The sequence below is a fragment of the Pelodiscus sinensis genome, chromosome 11 (genome assembly GCF_049634645.1).
Source record: "Pelodiscus sinensis isolate JC-2024 chromosome 11, ASM4963464v1, whole genome shotgun sequence".
Lineage (NCBI taxonomy): Eukaryota > Metazoa > Chordata > Testudines > Trionychidae > Pelodiscus > Pelodiscus sinensis.
Window position 1 is genome coordinate 49,731,564 of NC_134721.1, and position 26,334 is coordinate 49,757,897.

Genomic DNA, 26,334 nt, shown 5'->3' on the forward strand with positions numbered 1-26,334 from the left:
GGCAGCAGGAGCTTCTTGAAGGGAGACAAGCTGGAGATGACCAGCAAAGGCTGGAGGAGGGCCAGCCAAGACTCCCCCTGGCTGGAGGCTGGAAACAAAGCCCCTGGCTTGCGGGCAGACCATGAGGCCGACTAGGTAAGCTGAGCTGTTGAGACAAAATGCCTGTGATGAGCAACCCATACAGACTGTAACTTGCCCTGAGAGGGGCTATGTGAGGATAGTCAGGGGGCACTGAGGCACACTGGGGGGCGTGCACCTCCTGACAGCTATATGTTTGGAATAGAAACCAGTGTAAGGACCCTCTAAAGCTTTTAATTTTAATACCAAAATAATTGTCTACCTGATGCATCCACTTCCATGGCAAATTCATAGATAGCAATTCTGGAACCTCAGGTCATCTCCTAAGCTGGTGTAAACTGTTCTAGCTCCACTGAAGTAATGGAGTTATGTAAATTTATACAAGAGGAACATGCACCCTAATTGCGTCTCAAAGCTACAGGATGCAGTATAATTCCTTCTTTATAAGAACTCCCTTTTGTTTAAGAATATATTTATTTAAAAAAAATAAACTGCCATGTGTGATCATCTTACTGTAGCACAAAGCCTACCTTCCAAGGTGCTGAGAATGTAAGGAAGAAAAATTAAAATAGTTATTTTGCTATAGAATATGACAAATATAAAGTGGGTTCTTCTAATAGTACTATTTGTGTTTAAAATGTTTGGTCAAATGCTAAGTTTTAGTCTTATGCATCATGCAAGATGTTATATTTTTCATCAGCTATGCTATGCTTGCTTGCATTTCATAAGGATACTTGCTGATAGTGGCTAGACAGAAATAACTGAGTTAACCATAAGTTGTTGCATATGTTTTCTTTTGAGGAGGAAAGGGTTCCCCTCTCTTGTCTGCTTTCTGAGTTTTGTCAGAACTGCCTGCCTCGCAAAATGCAGAGACAACCCAGTTTCTGGGTTTCTCCTTTTTTGGGGCAAGTGCCTTTATCATCCTTGCCAAGAATAACTGGTGTTGAGTGGCAAAGATCCAGATGCTTGCCACAATCACTTGGCGGTTTTAAGTTTCCCATCGAAAGGTATGGCTGGTATGAATGCTCCAAAAGTACAAAGACTTCAAGTATTGTGCTCGTAGGTGTTTGCTGGCGTAGGAGCAGCTGGAATGTGTTTTCCCTGTCATTTGATTTCATTTTATAAACACTCCTTTCAGCAAGCGGCTGGCATCTTCCTCAGCTCTTGCATTTTGCTTTTGACACGGAGATGAAAGATTATTTTTCACGCAAAGTAAGCCTGTTTTTTGGAATCTCCTGGAAATAAAACATTTCCATGTACTTGAATGGCATTTTAATCATCTCAAGATATGTGCAGTGTCCTGAAGGGCTTTGGGCATGATGGTTGTTTCTTTACTCTCATGCCAGATTGTATTGGAACCACTAATGGGAGTGGAGAACAGAGGCCTTTTTGTGAGCTTACTCAGGAAACAGCAGCTATCTATTTCTTTCACCTGTCGAGGGACACCTAATGGGGAAAACAGCAAACAATATTTATATCTTGAGACCTAAGAGTGAAGTCTTAATGGTTAAAGCTTTCCATGCTGCTTTTCATAAGTCAGGATATTAACTCAGGTGATGATCTGACCAAATTCCAGTCGGCGTAATTGTGTTCGTCCTTGCTAACCACCCCACTTCAGTGTCACTGTGATGCCATGTCCTTGTTGATCTGGCAGTGTGGTTGTGCCGCACACTATTCAGCAGCTGTGCATTCCAGTCCATGCAGTAGCACATTTCAGAGACAGGTAACATGATTCTGACATATATAAAGCTGCGCAAGTTTTAGATATTTCCCAGATGAAAAGGGCTATATAATTGTTAAACCCCGAGCTGGTATAACTCTGCTGAAGCAACTCAAAGCATCCCAGAGATGAAGCTGGTGCCATATTGCTATTTTAAAAAAAAAGGAAGAAAAGCATATAATATGGCAAAAGACTGAAAATAACTGGGAGGCTTTGAGCACTGTAGATATGGATGGGACATGGCGTAGTTTGTGAGCAGGGTGGCAAAAGATGAAGACTAGCCCCGGCAGATGATCAAACAGAATAGTCTTTTCAATTGGTTAGATGGGATAACGATCACAGGGCAAATGAAACCATGCAAGAAGGACAGTAAATAAAGGCCATCCTATATTCTAAACACCAATTACACACGTTGAAGGCTCATTTAAAAAATTGTGAATGGTACAAGAAAATGATTGAGCTAGTTGCATTTATCTCAGCTACGTGGTCAGATAATGAGCCACTAGCAGGCACAGTGAACAATTTAAAATCAACTTTAATTGTATAATATTTTCAAGATGCTAAAACAATCAACTGAATTGCTTGTATCTGTCTTGAATTAGCGTCCATCAAGGGAAAGAGTGCCCTTGTGGGCATTTCCGTCCCTTGTCTTGTGACAAGCCAATCAGGTTTGTTCTCACTGTTAGAAGTAAGTGGTAGATACCAAGAAAACCACGTATAGAACAGGACTTCTTGTCGCTCATGTATAGAACATGAGGTTCCATGTACAGAGAAGTGAAATTAGACTCCCATGTTGTGGAATTTTATTATTTTTGGTAGAATCTGTATATTTTCCAGGCTATCTAAGTAACAGGTAATTCACAGAGTCATAGAACACTAGAACTGGAAGGGACCTTGAGCGATCATCAAGTCCAGTCCCCTGCCCTCACGGCAGAACCAAGCACCATCTAGATCAGGGTGGGCAATAATTTTGGAGGGGGGGGGCACTTCACAAATTTCTGAAGTGGTCGCAGGCTGCCCCAGAAGGAGCAGGGCCTTGGGAGGAAGGGGCGGGGCCAGGAGGCTTCTCATGCTCCCCTGCTCAAAGACCACGATTGGCCTAAGGGTGGGGGGAGAGCGTGAAGTCTTTACCCAGCCCCCACTGCTTAGAGAGAACTGCCAGCTCCCCCATCCCCAGGTCTCAACTGGCCTGGGGGCAGAAGAGTGGCAGGGCAGCTGCAGACTGGATCCACTGGCCCATGGGATTGTGCTGGGGAGTGGGAGCAGCCATGAAGCACCACACCCTCCGCCCCTCTGGGCTCAAAGTTTGTGGAACACACACAACCCAGCAACCACTTTTCTGAGCAGTGTGAGGGGACAGGGCAAGCAGAGGAGTCTGCCTGAGAGGCTTGGTGGGCCAGATCTGGCCTATGGAGGGTGTTTTGCCGAAGCCTGATCTAGCTCATCCCTGATAGATGTCCATCCAACCTGTAGAAACCTTTCCAAAGTTGGGCTGTTTGCATTGCATGTCACGTGCCCCGAAGAGTTAAACTGTAGCCCCCTGGTGCTTACAAGCCTGAAGTTCTGGGAAAGGATGTGCTTAAGGTACTGGGGTGGGGGTGTGCGCTGGTCCTGGGTTTCCAAACAGCATATCTCAGATGTTGCTGAACGTACTGCTGGAAGACACTGAGAGACCATGGTGGTGGCCGTGGTAAAGAAGCTATGTATAACAGAGTGCACATTGCAGATTGAAAGTGGAAATAACAATATTTGATTTGGGTGAAATGGTTCAGTTGTGAGCCTTGCAGGGATGACTGCCTCTAGGTTTATTATAGTTCTGTATGGCTTTTAAGGAATCTCATTCTGGCTGGAGTAATCCAAGGAATCTGGCATCAAGTCAAAACAATATAGCATAGAAATGGGCAAAATAAATCTAAAAACATACCTGTCCCTCACCTCTAACCCAGCTGGAGCAGTACTAAGGAATAATATAGTCTGCACGAATGAGGGGCCGGAGTGTTGGATGAAGGCTGGCTGTGTCGTAAAACAGACTGACATACCGCTGCTGCATTGCCGGCACTGGTGGGAAATGTGGGTGGAATTTTTGCTGCCAGGTGCAGCTGCCGTTTGTGCAGGACTCCTGGGCTGCTCCTGGATGCCTCGAGAGCAGCTGTGTCCCAGAGCACGTACCTTTTCCTCTGCACCTGGTCCACTCTGACGTCGATGTAGCCAGGTCTGCATGCCCTGGTCCCCTCGAAGTCCCTGTATTGCATGCTACTTGGGCAGCTGAGCCAACAGACTAGCCAAGCCCCTGGGCAAGAGGGGGCAGGGCTGCATTTCTGGAAAGGGCGGGGCCTCGGGCAGAAGGGGCAGGGCAGCCAGCTCTCAGTGTGGCCTGAATCACCTCCACACTGTTGGCAGCCTGCCCCAAGGCTGGGGCTCCAGCCATCACTGCTGCGCAAGTAGTGGTAGCAGCCGCCACAAGCACCAGGCCCCTTTGAACTGCTGGGCCCTCGGGCAGTGGTGCCCTTCGCCCCTCGCCGCTCCCGCTGGCAACTGGCCTGAACATGGTGTCACACTTTGCCTGCTCAGAAATGCAAGTTCCGAGGAAGATGGTGCAACGTGTAGTGGGCCAGAGAATCACTGGTGCTACGGCCATTACACAGCCAGGGAGATTGTACAAGGGAACTTAGGGCGGCACGGATTATGTTTACGCTCACTTCACAAAATCCGATTCACTCACTTTGGAAACCTTTTACTGCACCAGAATGAGAGAAAGTGGCCTCTGTGTAAACGAGGGCTTGTGCATACGTGGGTACAACGTACCCAGGTATAAGGGAAGGTGTTCATGTAAACCCGTGTAAATATGCCAGAATAACTCCGGTTTCTCTCTTCCTACATTGCAGGGGAGGGGGAACCCTTTTTGGGTCAGAGGCTGCTGACCCACAGAACAATCAATCAGGCCCAGGCTGGTAGATTTTGTGTGCTCTAGCCCCACAAGAGGAACAGTGGGGAGGGGGGGACTGGAGTACCGGTGTGGGCTCCCCAGTGCTGAGGGGGAGCCCTGAGGTTCAGGGGCTGGATCCAGGCAAGCCTTAGGTTCCCCACCCCTGCTATACAGGAAAGATGGTTCAGAGCTGAGGACTAGCCCAGGACTTGGGAGACTTGGATTTAAATCCCCGTTGGCCACAGGCTTCCCCTCAGCCCAGTTATTTCACTTCTCTGTCTCTCATAAGCACTGCCTTGCCTCCCAGAGGTGCCGTGAGGATAGATACATTCCGGATGACACAGGGCTCAGATACTGTGGTGAGGGTGGCCAGATCTGGGCCTTTTTCTATGTGCTTATGTTATATGGTGCTTGGGAAGGGGCATAAGCTAAACTCCACACAGCTGGAATTAGAGCAGCCATAGGGGGCTTATACTGATTTAACTCCATCAGTATCATTAGTAAAACTTTCCTATGTAGACAAGCCCTGAGAATCGAGTCCTGTAAGTGGGGTGTCAGGCTGAGGGCACATAAAAAACAATTTACAGGTACAATGGAAGTGCTGATGTCAACCTAAAAGTCCTAACCGTTTTGGGAGCTGGTTACCTGAGTGATCCACCCTTTTCTAGTGCCCCACTGCTACGGAGGAGAACAGCCATCTCTGTTAACAGGTGGGAGCTGCTGACAGGCCATTCTCTGGGAAGGTTCCCTGACTCCTGTCTCATTCCTCCTCCACTTGGCCTGTCTGTGCCTGCATGTATTAATCTTTCAGGAATACTGCCAAATCCATCGTTTTCTTCCAGCCTTTTGGGGAAAGGATGAGACGAGGGTTTATTTTACTCTTCTCTTTCTACGTGCTGATGAGTATTTATCTGTCACGTTAAGATGAGTACTTATGTGGGCTGTATTTAAATGATATGACGGCTGTCCAGAGTAATCAATGATGCCATCAAAGTTGATTTTTAATGTAAAATTAAGTACATACATTACATAAATCCACTTAAATATAAATTTTTTTAACTGATCTGAAATTTACAAATATAAGGAAGGGCAGGGAAGCTAAACTAGGCGCCATCTGAGTGTGGACACTGAAAAGGTTTCAGAAACAAAGTGCCCCTTATAAGTTTTTTCACTATGGGCTAACTCCTGCAGCCCTTAAATGCAGCAGGGGTGTATTTGTAAGAATGATAATGGGCTGAAACTTAATAAGTGAAGCTAGTAAGTGATGACAAATGCTGAATGTTAGGTTTTGGGACAGATGGAGGCTAATGAGAGAAACTATTCAAAGAGGAACGGAAACCATATTAAGCCCTGGGATAAGATGATGTATTTAACACGAACTCAGCATCAGGGTGTTTTCTAAACAAATGTACGCAAGTGGGAAGAAACCTGTACAATGGGGCTAAGCCTACATTTTCAATCATGTTCATTTGAGGCTTATTTTCAGTAATGTTCATCTTAGCTGCCCCAAAGCCCTAGGGGTCTCAACTTAGCTACATCACTCTGCCCAGCTGCAGCTGTTACCAAAGCAGAGCTGTGGCTGTTCTGGCCAACATCAAGTTGTACATGAAGAAATCTGTACGACGTTCACATTTTGTCCCCATGCAAAATAACATCATGCAGTTGCTTCAGGACTCGTCTTTGCATTGATGTGAGTTGGAGGCGAAATGGGCCCATCCATAGCAGTGATATATTAATCATCTGTGTGTGCCTAGGAAAATTACCCTGGGCATACTCCATCTAGTCCCTTATCCACTGAACACTCACCGAATTACCAGGCCTGCTGTTCCCAGAGGAGCAGCACATGCCAGCTTGTGTTCCGATTCTACTCAGGGCCATCTCTTTGCCTAACACCACAGTATGTAGATTATAGTGAAAACAAGCATCCATCTATTATCAAAGAAAGAGTTCAAGTGACTGGGAGTAACAGGCTTGAAAACAAATGGCTATATACAAAACACAATTGTAACCTGCTTTCTAGAGGCTAAACTTTAATGAGTTTCTCTGTTGTCTAAAGACGCTTGTCTCACCTAAAGTTCTCACCAGCATTTTCAGCCAAGTATGGTTGAGAACCCACTTTCATGAAGCAAAATCGTGTGTGTCTACTTCCTCGGCAAGGGATGCCCAGTTGTTTTCTTTGCACCCAACCCCACTCCCAAATAAAGTCAAACCATAGGAGTGTGTCTTAAGACAAGATTCTCTTCTTCTGGTGTTTTTCCCTTCCTGTTAGTTTCTTTCTGTAAGTCCTACAGTCCTTCACTTGCATGCAGCCTAGATGGGTGATAGGAGACCCCTAGTGAATGAGACACATACTCAAATGACATGGAAACAGACTGATGGCTGAACATTCCTTGTCTCACAGTAAACTTGTTTTTCACCTTTGCCTGAGACCAATGCCCTAATGACATCACAAATTTTCAATATATGTATGTAACTCCTTCTACAACATCCTCCTGTGTATTTTGCAATGCTATTGATGACCAGTATGACGCTGGCTTTTAACTGAGACTTCACACGAGTCTTTGGGGAATTAGAATGTACAAACCAAATTTAGTAGAAGCCCGTAATACCTTTGCTCCCCTTTGCCAGTTGGCATTAAGAGGGTCTCAGGTTACATTTTTACCTTCAGGTGTTGGCCCTATACATCATGGTCAAGGCACACGGATAAGGCAGTGAGTGCTCTACCTATGCTGTAGACAGAGCATTTCAATCTCCAGGGTTGTCAAACCAGAGAGACTGGTGCTCAAGAGATCTGGGTTCAGTTAATGTGTCTAGCACTGATGTTCTGTGTGACCTTAGCCTTGTCACTTAGTCATATTTCAGAGGCCTTCCTCTCCCATTTAGGGAACCAACTCAAGTGCCCAGATTTTCAAGACTGCTCATTTCCCAACAGTTCTGATGGAACAATGGCTTCAGGTGTCCAGCTACCTAATGGGAGTGAATAGTACTTTCCTATCTCCCATAGGTATTGTGAAGATTAACTCTTCATTGAATTTCAGAGGGGTAGCCATGTGAGTCATGGGCACAACCCACTTCTTCAGATGAAAGGAGTTTAAGGGATCCAGGTTCCAAATAAAGAGCAGAGAAGGAGAGAGAATGGGGAGGGAAAGGAAAGGAGGAAAAAATGGGAAAAGAATAGTCCATTAGGGTGTCCATGCTAAATGAAGCTGACAGAGAGGGTTCTAAGTGCTCTTAAGTATTTGGTGTTTGGGTTTTTTATGTCATTAGGATGTGGAATGTAGCGGGACATTCAGTTAAGGTCTTTGTTTAAACCTCTATTGTAGGTATCAAATTTGTAACTGAAATTAAGCTCTGCAGGTTCCCTTTCAAGCTGTTTTTTTTAAATTGGCTTGTGATAATATGGAAACGTTGAGATCCATTAATGAGTGCCTGGGCAAATTAAAATGTTTCCCAACAGGTTTCGGTGTGTTACCTTTTCAAATATGTTATTTGCGTCCATTAATCCTTAATTGTAAAGACCGTCCAGTTGTTCCAATGAACTCCACTTGTCATCACCTAGAGCCCCAACTTAAACCCCTCCAATGCATTATCAGCCATCTACAACCCATCTTGGAAAATAACCCTTCACTCTCACAGGGGACGGGCCAATCCTCACCTACAGACAACCCCCTAATCTCAAACAGATTCTTTCCAGCAACCACACAGCACACCTCCACCATCCTCATCCGGGAACCCACCCCTGAAATCCACCCCAGTGCCAACTCTGTCCACGCATCTATACAAGCGATTTCATCCCAGGACCTGACCACATCAGAGGCTCAGGTAACTACACATCCACCAATGTGATCCATGCCAGCAATGCTCTTCTGCCATGTTTGAGTGTGAGCCTGGAGCAATGTGGGCTGTATAAATGGATAGATTTTTTTTTTTTTTACACACTGAGAATTCACATGAACATTTTTCAAAATATATGCAGTGTTTTTAAAGCAATGATTCTCTCCCTGTCTGGACTACCATACCGCTTTCAGAAATCTGATTTGTCTTGCATACCCCAAGTTTCACATCACTTAAACTACCCGCTTACCAAATCAGACCTAAAAATATGGAATATACATTAGTACTGAGACATTGCTGACTTTTGCATTTGTACCATAAAATCTACTATATATTTGACAATGTCTGTTCAAGAACTCTTACTAAATGGCAAGAAATAGGAAAATCAAATTTGGTATACAGCTTCTGCTTATAACATAAAGCAAGGTCAGGGTTTGGTTATGGCAGGAAAATAGGATGTGCCTGGAGTGCGATTGTGTCTCATAAAACCATACAGAAAAGAGACAGAATCACCACGCTGGTGAAAGGGGCTGGTTGGCTGGGACTGCTTCAACCCCAAACCTCCCACCCCTCAAGCACCCTACCCATTTACATGGTGACATTGCTGGCTGTTCCCATTCGTCAGGGAGCAAGCAGAAAGTGCATAGTTTTGCTCCATTCCTCACTCAGGCTGGGGCAGACAAATTTAGACCTGCCTCAGCTGGAGGACATGCACCCCTCTCCCGCCTACGCCTACTGGAGCTGCAGAGGCCATGGAGAGGTACTTCTCACCTGGCCCCAAACTGCTGCAGCGAGACAGGGCTGGGGTAGCCCTCTCTCCTCAGGGCAGCCCTCATCCTGAACTCTTCAGCCCCTTAAACCGGTCCCATTGATCCCCAGGGGTGCAAACCCCATGTTGGGAAACACGACTCTAGACAAGGTGGGCACACTCAGTAGTGCACACACGTCTGGCTGAGAGCCAGTTTTAAAGTAACATTTGTATAACAGTTACAGTTCACTTAGATACGCTCAGCTCTGCGCTTCTAAACTAAATTAGAACCACGATAAAAGTTGTTAACATTACTGTGCCAGCTCTTGTAACTGCATGGAGTATTTTGGGGGAGCACGTTGTATGACATTTATGTATTATGGCGGGGCAGGGATTGTATGCAACTCCAGGCAGTAGGTTATCACAGCTCCTCCAGGAACTGAAAACTGAGGAGTGTGTTTGGGGTGCATGTGGAATGAAGGTGTGTGGAACGGGTGGTTACAACCTATATGATTCACCTTAAACACCTCCAGAGACGTATTATTCTCTGAGGAGGCTTGTGTATATATAGGTTGTAACTGGGTTTTCCAGACAACAAGAAAGGTCTTTTGCTATCAAAGCTAGGTTTAAGCTGACTAATAGCCTTCTTTCTGATTCAGCAAATGGACAGGATCTTCCATCCTAGGGTGGTCCACAACCTTTGCAGAAGGGTTGGAGATGGGCATGGGCCTATTAGAGTCCTTTAAGACCTTACCTTTTGTAAGCTTATAGTATTGAGTATAAGAGCTTTTATTGTTTTCATGTTATCTTTGTAATACTTTTACCTTAGAATAAGGGTGCTTACTTAGAAAGAGCTGTATGGTGCCATACTGCTGGCAAAACATTGTTTGTAGCCCTCAGAAAGAGACAGCAAAGCAAAAGTGTTTTCTGTTGGGCAGACTGACTTGCTGGGGATACTGCAGTCTATGGCAGAGAGCTGTTCAGCATTTAAAAAAAAAAAAAAAAAAAGTCAAGAAGGGATGGGATTGGGATTCCTGCTCCTTGACAGGTGTGAGCTGGAGACCTGATACTTAAGGGGGAATTCATGGAGTGATCCACAAAACTGTGATAATTTATTTCTAATTGCCGTACATGAACGTACTCACAATTCTATTGCGTCCTTCCTTAGCTCAATAACGCAAAGAAAAATGCATAAAACCCCAGAGGGATAATATCTCACATGTTAAAGTATCCAAGATCTATAAAAGAGAAACATAATTAACCACTATAATTATGACAAATAACAATTTATAGCCAGATTAATTCAGTTACAATGATTGTCTTAAGGTTTTCCTTGAGGCAATTTGGAAATGTCTCATCCTCCATGTAAGAAATTCTATCTGAATAAACTTCCAGAGAAGGGTTTGCCATATGCTGTTTCGCTGGAACTTGTTCTTGTAAACAGCATCTCTTTCTTAGTTGCCCACTAAGTTTTTATTAATACTTAGGCTACGTCTACACTGCAGGCTTCTTGCGCAAGAATGTCCATTCTTGCACAAAAGCTTGCAGAGCATCTATACTGCATGCGCATTCTTGCACAAGTAAATTTACAGGAAGACGTTGGAACAGAGGGCTTCTTACGCAAGAGTTATTCCTCTCCCCACGCGGAATAAGCCCTCTTGCGCAAGAAGGCAGTGAGGACAGGAAACGGGTTTCTTGCGCAAGAAACCCCTATGACTAAAATGGACATCAGAGCTTTCTTGTGCAAGAGCGCGTCCACACTGCCATAGACACTCTTGCGCAAAAGCACATGGCAGTGTGGACGCGCTCTTGCACAAGACCTTTTGCGCAAGAACTCTTACGCAAAACAGTTCTTGCGCAAGAAGCCTGCAGTGTAGACGTAGCCTTTGGCTACATGTAGACTGGCATGATTTTCCGCAAATGCTTTTAACGTCCGTGCCAATCTAAACGCGCTTTTGCGCAAAAAAGCCCCGATCGCCATTTTTGTGATCGGGACTTTTTTGCACAAAACAAATCTGAGCTTTCTACACTGGCCCTTTTGTACAAAAGCTTTTGCGCAAAAGAACTTTTGCCTGAACAGGAGCAGCATAGTATTTCCTCAAGAAGCACTGATTTCTTACATAAGATCGTCAGTGTTCTTGCGGAAATTCAAGCGGCCAGTATAGACAGCCTTAGAGTATTAGTCAAATCTTCCATTTTATCATAGTTCAAAAGTGCTTCTCTTCCCTGGTCTGGCTCTGAACCCAGGTTATTGGGTTCCCAATCTCAAGAATGGCCAGCTCAACACACCACCATGGGGTTCTGTTTTATAGCTGACAGCTGTTACCCCATCCCAAAACAAGCAAACTCTGGGTCATCCCAACATTACAGGCTGGTTACATATTTCCACTTGTACTGAAAGAGGGGAAATCATAGAGCTGGAAGAGACCTCAGGAGGACATCAGGTCCAGCCTTCTGCCCATGGCAGGACCAAACCCAACTAAATCAACCCAGCCAGGGCTTTGTCCAGCCGAAACTTGTTTCAGAACCTGGGTCTGAGGAGCTCCTGGGAGCTACGTCTGGAATGGGGAGGAAGAAACAAGAGTGTTTGGCTGGCACTGGAGGAGCTGAGGGAAATGTACGGATTCGCAGGGGGAAGGATCAGCACAGCAAAGTGCAGCTGCTATTTCTCACAGCCGGGCACAGGAGCAGCAGTTGGGGAAGGGGGAATGGGAACACTGATGAAATGATAGTCCTAGATAGAGCAGCAGGTGAAGGGGAGCCTGGGTACTGCAGCAAGAGAAAAGAAAGATGAGGCCACAGCAGCATGTCTAGTGCAGGCAGGCCCGTCAACAGTGGGACATGAAGAGGGCAGGTGCCCCCAGGCTCATCTGTGGCAGCAGCAGTGTCCAGAACTGTGGGCTCTTGAAATTGTCTCTGGAACACTGTGGATTTGACGTGATGTGCTGCAGACGGTGCAGGGGGCTGGCTGCCTTGCTTCTGCTCCTGCCTCCTGAGGTCCTGCCCCTTCCAGGATCATGGAACAACGGCCTCTCCACCTTACCCAAGGGCCCATAGAGGCTGTCAGCGTCCCTCGGTGCAGGCCTTGGGAGGGTGGTGTCAGTAGGAAACTGGAAGGGGTAAAGATGTGCAGGAGGGACTCTGAGGCCTATGGTAGGGTAACCAACAGGCAAGGAGGCAGAAGGAAGCAAAGAGGAGGGCTGGTGAAAAACAGGAAATGCAGGGAGGGTACTCTTAAGCTGTCTGGATACGATCAGACCTTGTCTGCTCCCAGACTTATGCAAATGGAAAATATTTGATATCCCTCTAGGCCACGAGTAGGCATATATATAATCACAATAAACACTGCATGTGTCAGTCTGGGGGCGAGGGGTGACTGCGTAGCTAGGTCTGCATCTTATCCTCCCAGCCTGGTGGATGCATGACAGGAAATGCATCCACTTCCTGCTCCCCTTGGAGTGGGGAAATGGGGTGGGCCCGGGGGCAAAAGGGGAACAAGTCATAGCACAGATCTGAAGAAACATCCTTACGGAGCATGTGAATCAGATTTTGTACACCGGGAGAGCAGAATTTTGAAGCTGGCTGCAAAGCAGGTCTCCGAAGAGAGCGGCTTTACAGCTGTCTCATTACGTTGAGCCTAATATCGTCACGTTTTTCCAGTGTAGCGCTGCAAATCTCAGCGCAGCATAGAAGCAGATACTTGGCTGCTCACTCTCGCTGATATCACAGGTCATAGCAGTAGCCTCTGCTCCTACATGAGAAAGTATTTTAAAATTAATTAGTGGTTCTCTTCCAGCAGCATTTTCACAGGAAGTACCTGCCCCCTCCTCTCTCTCATTTTTTTGGCTTCATCCCTTGGCATCTACTCAGCAGGGCTCATAAAGTGTGTGCCAGCACCAATTAGGAGGGGCTAAAGTCACCTCTGGTGTAACGTTACTGAATTCAAAGGAGTTACCCCAAGGATGAGTCTAGCTCGCTGTCTAGATGTGTGGTATAAGCTGGTGCTGATTCTCCCATGTATGAGGCAGAACTGATTCACTGTTAGCAGCCAGGCAGCCGTCTTGCAATGCACCCACATATGCTATCCATTAACACGAGAAGGTGGCATTACAGCTGAGTTCTTCCTTTACATTTCATCACCCCTCTCTAGATGTGAGAAATAAGTTTGGTTTCACAAGTCAAAATAAAAGCTTAGCTCGTAAAAACTGCTTTTCAGTAATGGCACAAATTCCTGCAGCTACGTTACCCAGAGTGCTTTCCTTTTCATGGAACGGGTACATTTAAGAGTCGTTGGTTCACATTAGCTGGATGTAAAGTGAAAAGTAGAGCCCATATTAATGTGTGGGGAGGGTAGGCAAAAATCCTAGGGCCACTGTAGACAAAGGGCAACCGCCCTCTGCCAGAAAGATACTAAGAAGAAAGTCACTTATGAGTTTTCATCACATTTTTCCATTTGACTCAGCTGAATTATGTGATAGCTAGCTGGGTATGGCTCTCAGCTCACTTGGATGCTGTATCCATTGCATTTTCATGTGTACTTGAAGTTACTAGAAGTTTTGTCGTCTTGTTGAATTGGTGACAGTTCTTGGCAGACCTCAAGGAAACAGCCTGGAAGAGGAAGGGTTCCATTAGTGTACCTACAAAGGAAAGGGTAAATTTTCTTTTACTTTACTTCAGAACTAAGCCCTTTGTCACAAACTTCGCATCCGGAGACTTCTTATTTTTGTCCAAACATTTCTGGTTTAATATGGTTGTTAATTAGGATTTCAAATGTGAGCACTCCTATTCTTAAGGACTGTTATTCAGCATGCTGATAACGTAGTTTCATAGTGAAGAAAGTTACCAAATACATAGCCATGGTAGGTAAGTCTTACTTTGATACACCTAGGCCATTTCAAGCTAGAAACATGCTTATCTATATTCCTCCTTGAGCTGGATTCTTAACCCCTCTCTCCATGTTTGTTAGCATTTATTCATCTATTAAAATCAATGGGATTCCTCATATGAGTAAGATCTATTCGGAGTGACTGTGTTAGCAGCATTTGGCCCTATGTCTTTACAATGTAGGTGGACAAACAAACATTTCATGAACTTTGTAGTGGATAGTCAATATATCATCCATAATATATCTGTTGCACTGCTTTTTAAAGCAAAACCTGTAAGGTGAGACCAAAAAACAATCTGTTTTAGGTATGTGTTTATGTCTTACGTTTTGTATCTTGTTATGTTTAAGACTGTTTTGGGGGCCTTCTCCTAGCATCATGCATTCCCTGTGAGTTTGCATAGCAGCAATGTTTTCCTGCTTGGCTTTGCTAGAATGAGAAAATATCTTTAACCTTTCACTCTCTTGACAGTGGGGAAATCAACTGCTCCAACATCAAGCCCAACAGTCATGTTAGCTATCAGACTTCTCTTGTGCATGTAATCTGTGACATCCTATGAAAATAGCTTTTCCCAGTAGTTTAAGGGTAAAGCAGATACCCTGGAGGGTAGGGAACGACTGTGTTGTGGGCTGGTGTACAGAGAGGCTTTGAAGAAGATCAAACAGTTTATCTGGCTGGAAATAGCTGTGTACGCTCAAAGCAGTCCATCACTGCACACTGGCCTCACTTTTGCAATGAACTCTGCAGTCTTTTTGGAAGGTGGACTAGGCTTGCAGAGGCCTATTGTTCATGCGGGCACAATTTCTGTATACCACTTTCACCCCCCTGCCTCCAATGGCTATCCCACAGTGCTTTGCAGCTCAACCATTATTCACCTGTCTGTTCACCTGTGGGCATTTCCTGCTCTTCTGTGAAGTTCCCAGGTATTAACCCCCACAGTGACTTTCTCTGAAGCAGAGGTATAAAACGATGATTTTATCTAGGCAGGAAGTGTAGAATTACACTACTCCGCCTTAATGATTATTTTGTGGATTTGTAATCCATGTACTTTCTTTTTTGCTTTTTTCTGTTAGTCTCCATTCTCAGCTTTATCAAAATAGTTAGTTGACTGATTGTTTTTACCTTTTTAATGCTGACTTGTATGATATGCATCCAACTATATCATGTGTTACTTCTACAGGTTGGACCTCCCTGGTCTGGCACCCCAGGACCTGACTGGTCCCAGATGAGGGATTTTGCCAGACCAGGGGTGGTCATGTCTGGCCTGTCTGCCACCAGCCCCTCCAGCCCTGGCTCAACCACTACCCTCCCAGCTGGCTCCCCCTCTCACTGGCCCTGCTTCCCTGTCAGCCCTTGCTTCTCTACTGAGCAGCCCCGCCACCTCTGTGCACCGGGCTCCAGCTGTCAGTGCCCAGCTCCTGCTGCTGTGCTGGGCAGCCCTGCTGCCTTTGCTCTCCAGGCTCCCACTGCTTCGCCCGGCAGCCCTGCTGCCTTCCCACACCGGGCTCTCAGTGCTGCGCTGTTCGGACCTGCTGCCTCTGTGTGCCGGGCTCTCACTGCAGAGATGGGCTCCTGCAGCTGTGCCAGCTTGCAGGGCTCCCAGGCACTTGCCCTCCAGTGGGACACTCTGGTCCTGGAACATCCATGGTCTGCCGGACCAGAAAGTCAAGGTTAAGAGAGTTTCAACCTGTAGTATGAAGAAGCTTGTTGGCCAAAATGCTATAAGGACAGAGCTTCAAAAGTCCAACATTCTATGATGGGTGGCTTATAAATCTGGACATTGTAGAGTTCTGTATTACACTGTAATTGATGTATGTATCATACCTTTAGTAACATCTTAATTCTTAACTAATGTAGAGATCAATGAGATGAAGAAACTTCCTTTCTCTTACATGTTCAGTTTCTCTAATTCAGTTCTCATAGGCAAAAATTCAATCAAAAACTGGATATCAGTTGGATTGATATGTCTTAGTCGAAATTCAACTGAGTTTCTTCTGGAAAAAGTTATAGTTATCAAAAGTAGTGATTCATTGACTATAAAGACCAACTATCACTTTTTGGTGCATTTGTTATCATGAACGCCATATGTTATCTGTGGGGAAATTAAAGATTATAGAGCTCATTTCCAATTCTAATGGCCTATAAGCACAATAATATTAAAACCCTTTGACTCATAACCTGTTGTTATTGATTAAAAGAAAGTCAAGAGAGTTATAAAAACATAATGACGTTGACACAGCAGATTTTCATTCCAACGTAAAGTAAACCCGTAACAGTGTGTTAATATATACATGCTTATATGGGGAAACTGTAACACATGTTAGAATAAAAAGGTGCATTTGATTTACAAGTAAAAACGATCTCAGATATGGAACGTATATGTTCAATTAAATGTAGTTAATAGCAATCATCTTTTATTTCTTATTTTAGATCACATATGCCTGAGAAATTCTGTACCTTTAATTTTGTCCTGCTCTTTCAGTAAGAATTAAAAAGAAAAGACTGTTATGTTGAAAAGTAGTTTCATTAAAGATGTTTTATTTTGAGCAGGTGATTCTAGTGTTGTAAGCACTAATATTGACACAGATTTATTTTACAGGGATCCAACTATATTTAAATCCCACTACTTTAACTCTGTAGATCACTCACCTACAAAGCAAACCCCATCTTGTGGCAGAATATTTACTGAGGTCCTAACCACTTTTGGTTTCAATGTCACTGGGCCAGGGCCTGTAGTATAGACAAGTTGTGCTCAGTGTGGAAATAAGAGGAAAAAGCAAAGGGGGCCTTAAGCCACCATTACACTTTCCATATCCTAGGGGTGGGTGGGGACGAGCTGGTCTCCAGCCTTAACTATAGCAGGTTGAGTAGAAAGCTTTGTAGAAGATTGTAATTTAGAGACATTCCTTCCTAAGGGACAGAATTATGAACATAGGAATTGGCAGCTGTTCCCTGGAGGTGGAAGTTGGGGGAAAGCTCACTACAGATGCCTTCCAGCTTTTAATACATGTTTTTATTCCTTCCTCATTCACTGGTTTGTTAGTTAATGAACCCCAAGATCATCACACAGGTTGCCTGGACTCCCTTGGCCCCAAGGAATCATTCCAGCTGTTGGAATCCAGGGCATAGGGACATACTAGCTAAGCTTTCTCTTGAGCGAGAGGCTAAACAGGGTACTGGTGTACAGCTGTCATGCTGGCTCTAGACCTTTGAGGGAATCCCCTAAGTTACACAGGGAAATCCTCAGAGAACCCAATACACCAAGTTTAGGCCTGCTTTGCTCCCCCAGGACAGCCAAAAGCAGCCTTCCAGGGGCCAAGAATCTGGTCCACTGTGTCTTTTTTTAAAATGTGGAGGTTGCAATGGAATAAGGGGTGCTCTACTTTCTGCCCCAAACACTTGCTGTGCTCTAGAAAACATCCCCACAAATGTGGGAGTCTGGGGCACTTTCAGTACATAGTCTTGTAGGAAGCTGCATTGGTGTAAGTGGGCAGGTTGAGTCTCTTGTCTCTCTGCAGAAGAGCTGCGACACAACACAGGCAGTGGCCGTGCAAGCTCTCTCAGCCTTCGTGTGTGTCCCACTTCTGCATTGGCAAGACCATCTCCAAGGAAGCAGCAGGTCATTTTCCAAATTCCATTCAGTCTGTTCAGCTTCCTCAGTTGCTGGGGCAGACTGGCAGGGTTTGGTCTGAAACACTCCCGGTTCACAGGAACAATCTGGTCAAACCTACTGGGATACAAACAACAAATGGTCTGGTAGCACTTTATAGACTAACAAAACATGTAGAAGGTATCATGAAGAAGTGGGCTGTGCCCACAAAAGCTCAGATGACCAGAGTTACACAGACTAACTCGGCTACCCCCTGACGCTACTGGGATACGGTTAAGCAAGTTTTGCTGAGTTATTGACACAGGTGGCTCATTACCCTAATGACAGGTTAGACTTTAAGTTAGAGCAAGTTGGGAAAAGTATCTGCCGACAGGTGTAAATTAGTACCAATTGTAGTGGCATCAGGTTTGTGCTATGGACCCTTGTCCCATAGGAACAATAATGAGATCACTGGTATAGTTCACGGAGGAGGATGTGTCGGACAGTACGGACTTTTTGTCATTACTGATCTGAGGTGGATTCAGAGTAGAGGTTTAGTGATTGATTTAACTCGACAAAAATATAGGGAGGGGCCTAATCGTGAGGCTCTGAGAGAAATTACAAAATCAACTTGAAAAAAACCCCCAAGACAATTAACCTCATCCGCAACAAAATTCTACACCCCACAAAGTCTGCCTAGACCAACTTCAGCCTTCATCTCTCCTAACACTTGAATAAACGGAACCACTCGTCTTTCAAGCTGTCCATTCCTTTGGGTAGTGTTGGCACGTTCCAGTCCAGCTTTCTCAAATGGCCCGTAAATGTCTGAATGCCAACCCATCTCATGCTCCAGGAGGGTTGTGTGATTGGTTCAGAGATTTTATCTTTCTCATATGGCTTTAAAGACCACTTAATGAGATGCTTTCCTTTTAATCCTGATCTCTGTCTGCCCTCTTGTGTGCAGAGAGGACAACATGCTTTAACTGCATAATTGTGCTTGGTCTGAAGTCAGTGACAAAACTTCCATTGCCTTCAGTGCTAGCAGGAAATAACTCTGTGCACTTCTCTGACAATAATAATGCTTTGTAACAGAAGTACAATCATTTCAATGTCAACTCATTAAACGGATTGCTAAAAATACTTTATGCACGACGCACGCCTAGATGAAAGGACTGCATTCTTTGAAGTGGAAAACATTCTCGCTATGTGAGCTGAGTGAATACTGCAAAAACTATTCTGCAAATCTTTGTTCAATTTATCAAATGTATTAACTCTGGTTACATTCATGCCCCTTTTGTGTTTTCCTTCCACAAACATTTAAGCAATTGAGTTTTTCCTTGTATGTATGCTTGTAGCAAGCAAATTGTAATTTGCAGATGGTGACTTTACATTTAATTTTCACGAGTTGCATCAGAAATTTAATAAACTATGTTTAGACAATCAAGCAACAGAAGCAGTAGATGTGTTTTGCCACCAATGATAACCAACTAAATTCAAGAAAATTGTTTTCTGTTGAGACAGCCCAGGAATGGAGAAGTGAAATTGACCAGTTAAGTTAATCATTCAGTTTGTGTTCAGTAATTGTTTAAAATTTGCCTATTGTTTGACTTAAGACTAGCAAATGCTTGAACAAGGTTACAACTTAATTTGGAGTTTAAAATGGCCAAACCTGTATGCCCAACTGTGCCTTGATTTTTTTTTTTATACAGAAACTGAAAAATTATGATACTTATGTGATTGGAGTATCAGACACATGGAGGAAGAACGGTGATGTATGAAGTTTTTACTTTTATTTTGCAGTGATAATTGATTATTCATTGTACTGCAGTTGCCTTTTAGGGATACTGTTATTCTAAGTGCTTCCAAGCATGAAGTAAAAAGACCATCCATGCCCCAATGTGCTCACATTCTAGATTGGCAACAACACAATCACAGGTGAATGAAATTAATACAAATGGAAGGCAATGGGGAATATGAAGTAACAGATGATAAAGCAAGTTATTATTCAATAAGCAATAGGCTCAGCTCACCACTGCTTAAACCATTGTAATTTCTTGTTTTTTGTAGGAGATGTGGAATTTTGATGAATTTTTACATTTCAAAAAGTTTAAGATATGTAATAGAAATTTAATCTTACATTTATTGAATTTTGCTAATTATTTGCATTTCATGAAAACTGAAACTGCAGCTATTTCAACAGCTTTGCTCTTACTTTGCTAACAGCTTTGATCCATAGTTGTAGAAGAAGGTGAGTCAATGTGGACAGTAACTGTGTTCTCAAAAACTCTTAACGATAGTCTTGTGCCATTATCATCCTCCAGATCATCTTTATTACTTGGGATTGAGACTGCCCATTGCTGGAAAGGAATAGCAAGATAGTTAAGTATGTGCATAACTTGAAGCACATAAGTAGTCGTATTGACTTCAGCAGATTAGTCATACCTTGTTGAATCAGGACCCCTCTGTTCTCTTTTTAATCTTTAATCTTTTAAATCTGAGAATGGCAACAATTTTCAAAACCTAAAAGAAAATATCTCCATTACGTCCAACTTCTTGATTCGGTGTAAAATCTGCCCTGAAATTCTTGAGGTTGTTTTAATTTTCAAGTGTGTATCTTGCGTTGTATAAGATTAGCTTGGAGGACTGTTAATTAGTTCCAGGCATCACTGTGTCCTGCCTAGCTATCTTAGCAAGCTGACCTTGTAAATTCTATTTGTGACATTGCCTGATGATCACAGCCTCATTCTGAGCGGTCTCATTGCTTGGGGATGTGTGTGAGGCTGCACTGAAGCATGATTGTGTTGCACAATGTGGTGCCCATCCCACAAACATTTGCTGCTGAGCTGAGTGCTTACTACTACCAGTGATAAAGATGCAGTCGTGTTAGTCTGGTCTAGCTAAAACAAAATACAGGACTATGTAGCACTTTAAAGACTAACAAGATGGTTTATTAGGTGATGAGCTTTCGTGGGCCAGACCCACTTCGGTTAATGGAACTGTTCACTGGATTAACAACTATATATAAGAGTTTGCACGTCAGCCCAAGTGCAGTAAAGCATTTCTAGTCCAAGGAATACTTAACTTTAAGCATGTGCTGAAAGCTCATTTGAAATCAGTGGGATTTCTGCACATGCATAATTGAGGACAGAATTATGATGCCCTTCAGGGAAATGACAAACAGATTATGATAACCCTGCTACAGATCTTTGTGAAAGGAGTTATCAACCAAACCAGCGGCAGGAATTTATTGGCCTGCACTCTGAATACATTCTGTGGCCATTGTGGGGCTCATGCAAAAACAAACAACAAACTTTCAAAACTCGTGTAATGATTAAAGATACTTTTAAAATTGCTAAGGTAACTGCATAAACTTCACTTAGATGCGTGTGTCACCCATGAAAGAAACTGCCATTGTTATTACAAAAGCTAATACTTGTCTGCTGGTGATGGATGGGAATGAATGAGAAGTGAAAGTTATTTTTATTCTTAGCAGCCCAACACCACAGTCAGACTTTCAGCCTCTTAATCAATCAGTGTCAGATAGTGTCACAGTCACTAAGCACCACGGTTAGCCTTGCACTAGTCTCTTACTTTTATCACTCTCCCTTCTGTGAGAGGGATTTTATTTCTGAATCTAGTCTTCAGACTATAGGCTACGTACTCATGAAGGACCATCTTCGTGCAACTGCAAACCCTGTAGCACATGGCTGTCTTTGACAACTCAGAATCTCTGTTATCTTCTCTGGTGGCATGGATGTGGCAGATGCATCTTTTGTGGAGGCCTCAGATGAAAAAAGCATGTTGTCCGTCTTGTTTTGAGCAGGAAGGTGGGGTACAAACAACTTATTAGCCATGTACAACTTTTTAGACTAAAATCAGCCAAAACTTAATGCATATATCTTGAGGGGGCAAGACAGATTGCCCAAGATTTCATCATTCAAACTTGATGGAAGTGAAACTATTTTCACTGCTTGGTGAAGCCTGGTGGAATTTTGGTCTAGTTAAAAAAAAAAAAAAAAAACCCAACCTTTCTCTATTTTCTTGATAGGATTGTTTGTTCTGCCAGTTATAATTCAGTTTCTGACAATGCATTTTGCAGCAGTAAGGACTTATCCCTTGACCTTCAGCTTCAGTGTTGCCTTTAATGAGAGAAATGAATCCTGAACAGACCCAAAATGAATGTTTTATGCTGCAGTCTTATCGCACAGTACTACCTCTGTGTTCCTCCAAGAATGGTCAAAGTGACCTGAAGAAAGAATTTGTCTGAGGAAGGATCACATAACTGAAAGAAGTGGGAGAACAACAGAGATTTTTGAAAAACTGCATTGCCCTCAGTGACTTGGAAATTCTTCGCCTAACAAATGGGAGTTTTATATGTAGGTGGCAGAAGAATGTTAGTCAAATGCAGCTCTAGAGCTGGTGAACTCAGATGACCAAATCATTTGCTTTTTCAGAATAACCAACCGTATTTAATTGAGAGCGGCACAGTTTACCGCTCAGAATACAGGACTAAGGATTCCAGTGGTAAGAGTCCTTGCTATACCACTGACTCCCCTCTGTGGTCTACAGCAGATCCCAGCTGGATCATGCATGGCTGCTGTGGCATGTTTTGGGAGGAAGGCATAAGAAGTCTTCTCCCTCGCATGGCCAGATGTACTCACACTCAGCACCCTACTGCTCCTGTTGGCATAAACCACTGCAGAAGAAGCCTGTGTTAACCTCACACACAGACCAGGAGAGGTGTCCCAGGACAAGTTTCAGGGAGCTCCATCACACACTGTGTATGAGACAGATATTCCATCGAGAATCTCAGGGATGTAACTGCCACTGTGACCTCTAGCTCGCTACTTCTGTTTCCCATTCTACAAATGAGATAACGTTACCTGACATCACAAGTGTGCTGTGAATGTTAACTAGTTAATGTTTATAAAGCACTCTGAGCTAAGGGTGCGATCCCCTGCTTGTGTACACACACGGGGACTAGCTCTCACGGAGCTAGTGCAAGGATGAGCAGTAGCCCGGGTAACGGCAGCTGAGGCGTATCTTAGTTCTGCTGAGTACAAATTCTGCTGAAACCAGTGGTGTACTCTGCCCAGCAAAGCCACACCTCTGCTACTGCTACCATGACTACGCTGCCACTTATACTCAAGCTAGCTTGATGAGCATTAGTGTCAGGATTAGTGTCAGGAAACATACCCCTAGCTTGTAGTGTAGACACAGCTTTTATACAGACAATAGCCTGAGATGAAAAACTATGTACTTTTACAAAAAATTGTCTATTTTTTCTGTTCATTTGGGTCCTTTTGAATAGACAGTGTCACCACTAATGAAGCACAGAAGCCAAGATGTTTGTAGGTAGTTTGTGGAAACCACAAATGGCCTGCACTAGTTCACTTCTCTGTTGCATTTGGCTTGTAATAATAGGTCTTTCCAAGAGACCATTCTGAATGACTTCCTTACACTCATGCACTAGGAGAGCCAAATAACCACCACAGGGCTTTTCACAGCTCATGTTTTTAGTGTGAAGTTATTTTGTTTTACTTTATCTACTAGTCATGACTCATAAAGAGAAAATTTTTTCAGGCTCCCCATCATCTGAGAATTACAAGGACCTATTCTTTAGGGTAAATTTTGACAGGCTAATTACAGCCCTATGGATGTTTTCTGGAAAACCATGAAAAGCATTCTGTTAAAACTGTTTTACAACCTTATGTCATAATCTTTGGTATCTTATCATCCCTTATCACATTTACAGTGTCTAACTCAATGGAGCTAGGCCCCCAGGCATTCCAGCAATGCAAATAATAAACTATGTTATTTCTAGAGATTTTTGCTTGTACACAAAGTTAATATGATCCTCTTGTTTGTTCTCTGCATGACGTAATAACCCTCTGCTTTTGAATTCATAATCACTTTCAGAATTCTGGTAATATAGATGGCAGAATATAACCATAATATCCAGGCTTCACACACATTTTGTTAGCAAATAATAGATGAGAAAAGAAAGTGGGGGGTGGGAGGAAAGCAAGAGGCATTGTGATACCTCTTCCAAACTGGAAAAGGGATCAGCTGCTCTCAAATGTGGACAACTCAATGTGAAACTCTTCTAAATAGGCGCACAATGCTGAGATATTGAATATGTTGCTATGATACCCTGGAGGTTTTTCGCCTTCCTCTGTAGCATGGGGTACAGATCACAGCTAGAGGATTCTCTGCATCTTGGGGTCTTCAAAGTATTTGAAGGCTTCAATATCTGAGATATAAGTGAGAGGATTATTCTGGGAGGGGGTGGGTGAGATTCTGTGGCCTGCACTGTGCAGGGGGTCAGACTAGATGATCATAATGGTCCCTTCTGACCTTAACGTCTATGAGTCTTTGATTCGTCACAGGTTCAGAAGCCCTTTTTATAGTCTGGCAGTTTCGTTTAGATTATAGTGTATATTGACTTGTATGAGGTTAACTGTTAGAGGCACCAACCAAGACTGGGTCCAAAGGTTCTGGAGAATGTACAGAGAGAGACAGTCCTTGCCCGGAGGAACTTATGATCCATGCAAATGAGACAAAGGGGAGGATAACAGAAATACAGCGATGACGTGATTTGCCCAATATCACACAGGTAAGTAACAGATAGGAATGGAACCCACTTCTGACTGCCTCGTGTCCTACTAGATCTCACTCGACTAGTATAGGTCTACAATAGAAGCACTATAGTGGCAGTGTTGTTTTTACTTGCTACAGCACTGGAAGGAGTTTTTTTTCTGTTGCTGTACAAAATCCATCCACTCGACAGGTTATAGCTAGGACAGTGGAAGAATTATTCCTTTGACCTATTTGAGTCCCCTTTAGGGGTTAGGTTGACCCGCCTATATCAAACAGGACATGAATTTTTTCATAGCCTGGAGCAATGTAGTTAGGTTAACCTAAATTTTAGGTGCAAACCAGGCCTGCAAAATACTCAGCAGTGGAAATAAATGTATGTACTATGGTTTAACTGTAAGAAAGCTATATCCCTTGTTCCTTGTTTATCATTATAAAAAGAACATGACATGATTTAAAAGGATGTGGAGGTATTTGCTCCTCTGAGATACTATGCGACACAGGGCATATTTACTGTAAATTCCTCAAATCCTCCAAGCGTGAAAGTATCTTATTAAACAACAGCCCTGAAATTATTTATTACTGAAAGACTTCACTGAAGGGATTTCTGTTTCATTAGCTGTGGAAAGAGATAGGGCCGGTATAGTATGCAGCTCAGCAGTTTCCGCTTTGCTGTGTGGTTCAAGCAGATTAATCGGTCCCTTTAGAACACTAGCCAGGCAATCTGGTTCTGGAATTATTTATTCATGCAACTATTTTCCCCCCATTATTTTAAATTCTGGGCAGGTTGAAATGTGGGAAATACACGGAGCTAAAGTCAGTAGTACACTGAACATCATAAATGGAACAAATTTAATCCAGCTCCACCTTGGAGCTTGTGGTTTTTGGTGGGGGTTTTTTTGGGGGGGTAATATACCTACGTTAAAACATGTTTAAAATACAATGCACATAACAGACAGAGGGTGACGTTCACCCCAGCATAACGCCTATAACCTATTTCAGTTCCATTTCAAAGCCCTGTACTTCAAAGGGTCTTGCCATGTGTAAGTCCTCACAGTGAATCTCACCCACAGCACATAAAAAAATGCAGTGCCATTTTTTAACATTTGTGTGTGCAAACTGGGATTGGATACCCCGCACTCACTCCCAAACCATCTAGTTGTCAGACACACCTCATATGAATCTGTATTGTCTTTTAGATATTAGATGAATATAAGCCGTAAGGAGATAAGCTTTATAAATACCTTTCTCCTACAAACATTCTCAGTTTTTGTGTCTCTAGAAAACTGGGATACAAATGTATTTTCTTACAGTCCAAAATACATACCAAATTAGCGAGGCGGGAATGGAACCCAATAGATCGCTGAAGATGTATGCAGACCTTAAGAAATCCACGCAGAAACCCCTTGTCTCCATGCTACCTCCTGGTTTTCATGCCCATGCAACATGCAGGAATGTCTCTTGCAAGAGCTGTAGGACACAGGATCCACTGCTAGGCACTAATACCAAACAATCTCCTGCTCCCCACCAGAGGCAGGACACACTGTGTGCCGGAACGCCTGTAGTGTTGGGGGTGGGGAGTGATGCAATGGAGACTATGCTATGTTCAGCCATGTTGATCCCAGGATGTTAGAGAGACAAGGTGAGTGAGATAAGATCTTAGATGTGCCTGGGACAAGTCACCTGTATGGGGAGCCCATCTTAACATTTTTTTATACAGGTGAAATCTGATTACAGTGAATTTCAAGGGCAGCTGCAGGTTAAATATTGATAATGCCCAGCAGTGTAATTATAATGTGGTTATATTGTAGCTCTTTTTATAATTATAATGAAGTTCGTACAATTATTAAATCCTCACTGATCATGATCAGTGTCACATTGCTGGCACTCTGGCCTTCCTTGCAGCAAAGTTTGCTATCAGATTGTACTGATCCAAGTTTGCTGCTACTTCCTTCTCCA

At 43.6% G+C, this 26,334-nt stretch overlaps 2 long non-coding RNA genes across 2 annotated transcripts in view; one reads left to right on the forward strand and one right to left on the reverse strand.

The window, feature by feature from the left end:
• Positions 1 to 23,495, forward strand: LOC142830991 (uncharacterized). Its single transcript, XR_012906575.1, has 3 exons — positions 1 to 135; positions 19,488 to 19,550; positions 21,827 to 23,495. It is a non-coding gene; the product is annotated as an uncharacterized LOC142830991 (long non-coding RNA).
• Positions 15,961 to 26,334, reverse strand: part of LOC102452398 (uncharacterized) — a 19,919-nt gene continuing 9,545 nt past the window's right edge. The window contains exons 2-3 of the long non-coding RNA XR_003089896.2: positions 19,991 to 20,135; positions 15,961 to 17,919 (exon numbers count right to left, since the gene is read on the reverse strand). This is a non-coding gene — a long non-coding RNA (uncharacterized LOC102452398). The remainder of the gene's footprint in view (positions 17,920 to 19,990; positions 20,136 to 26,334) is intronic.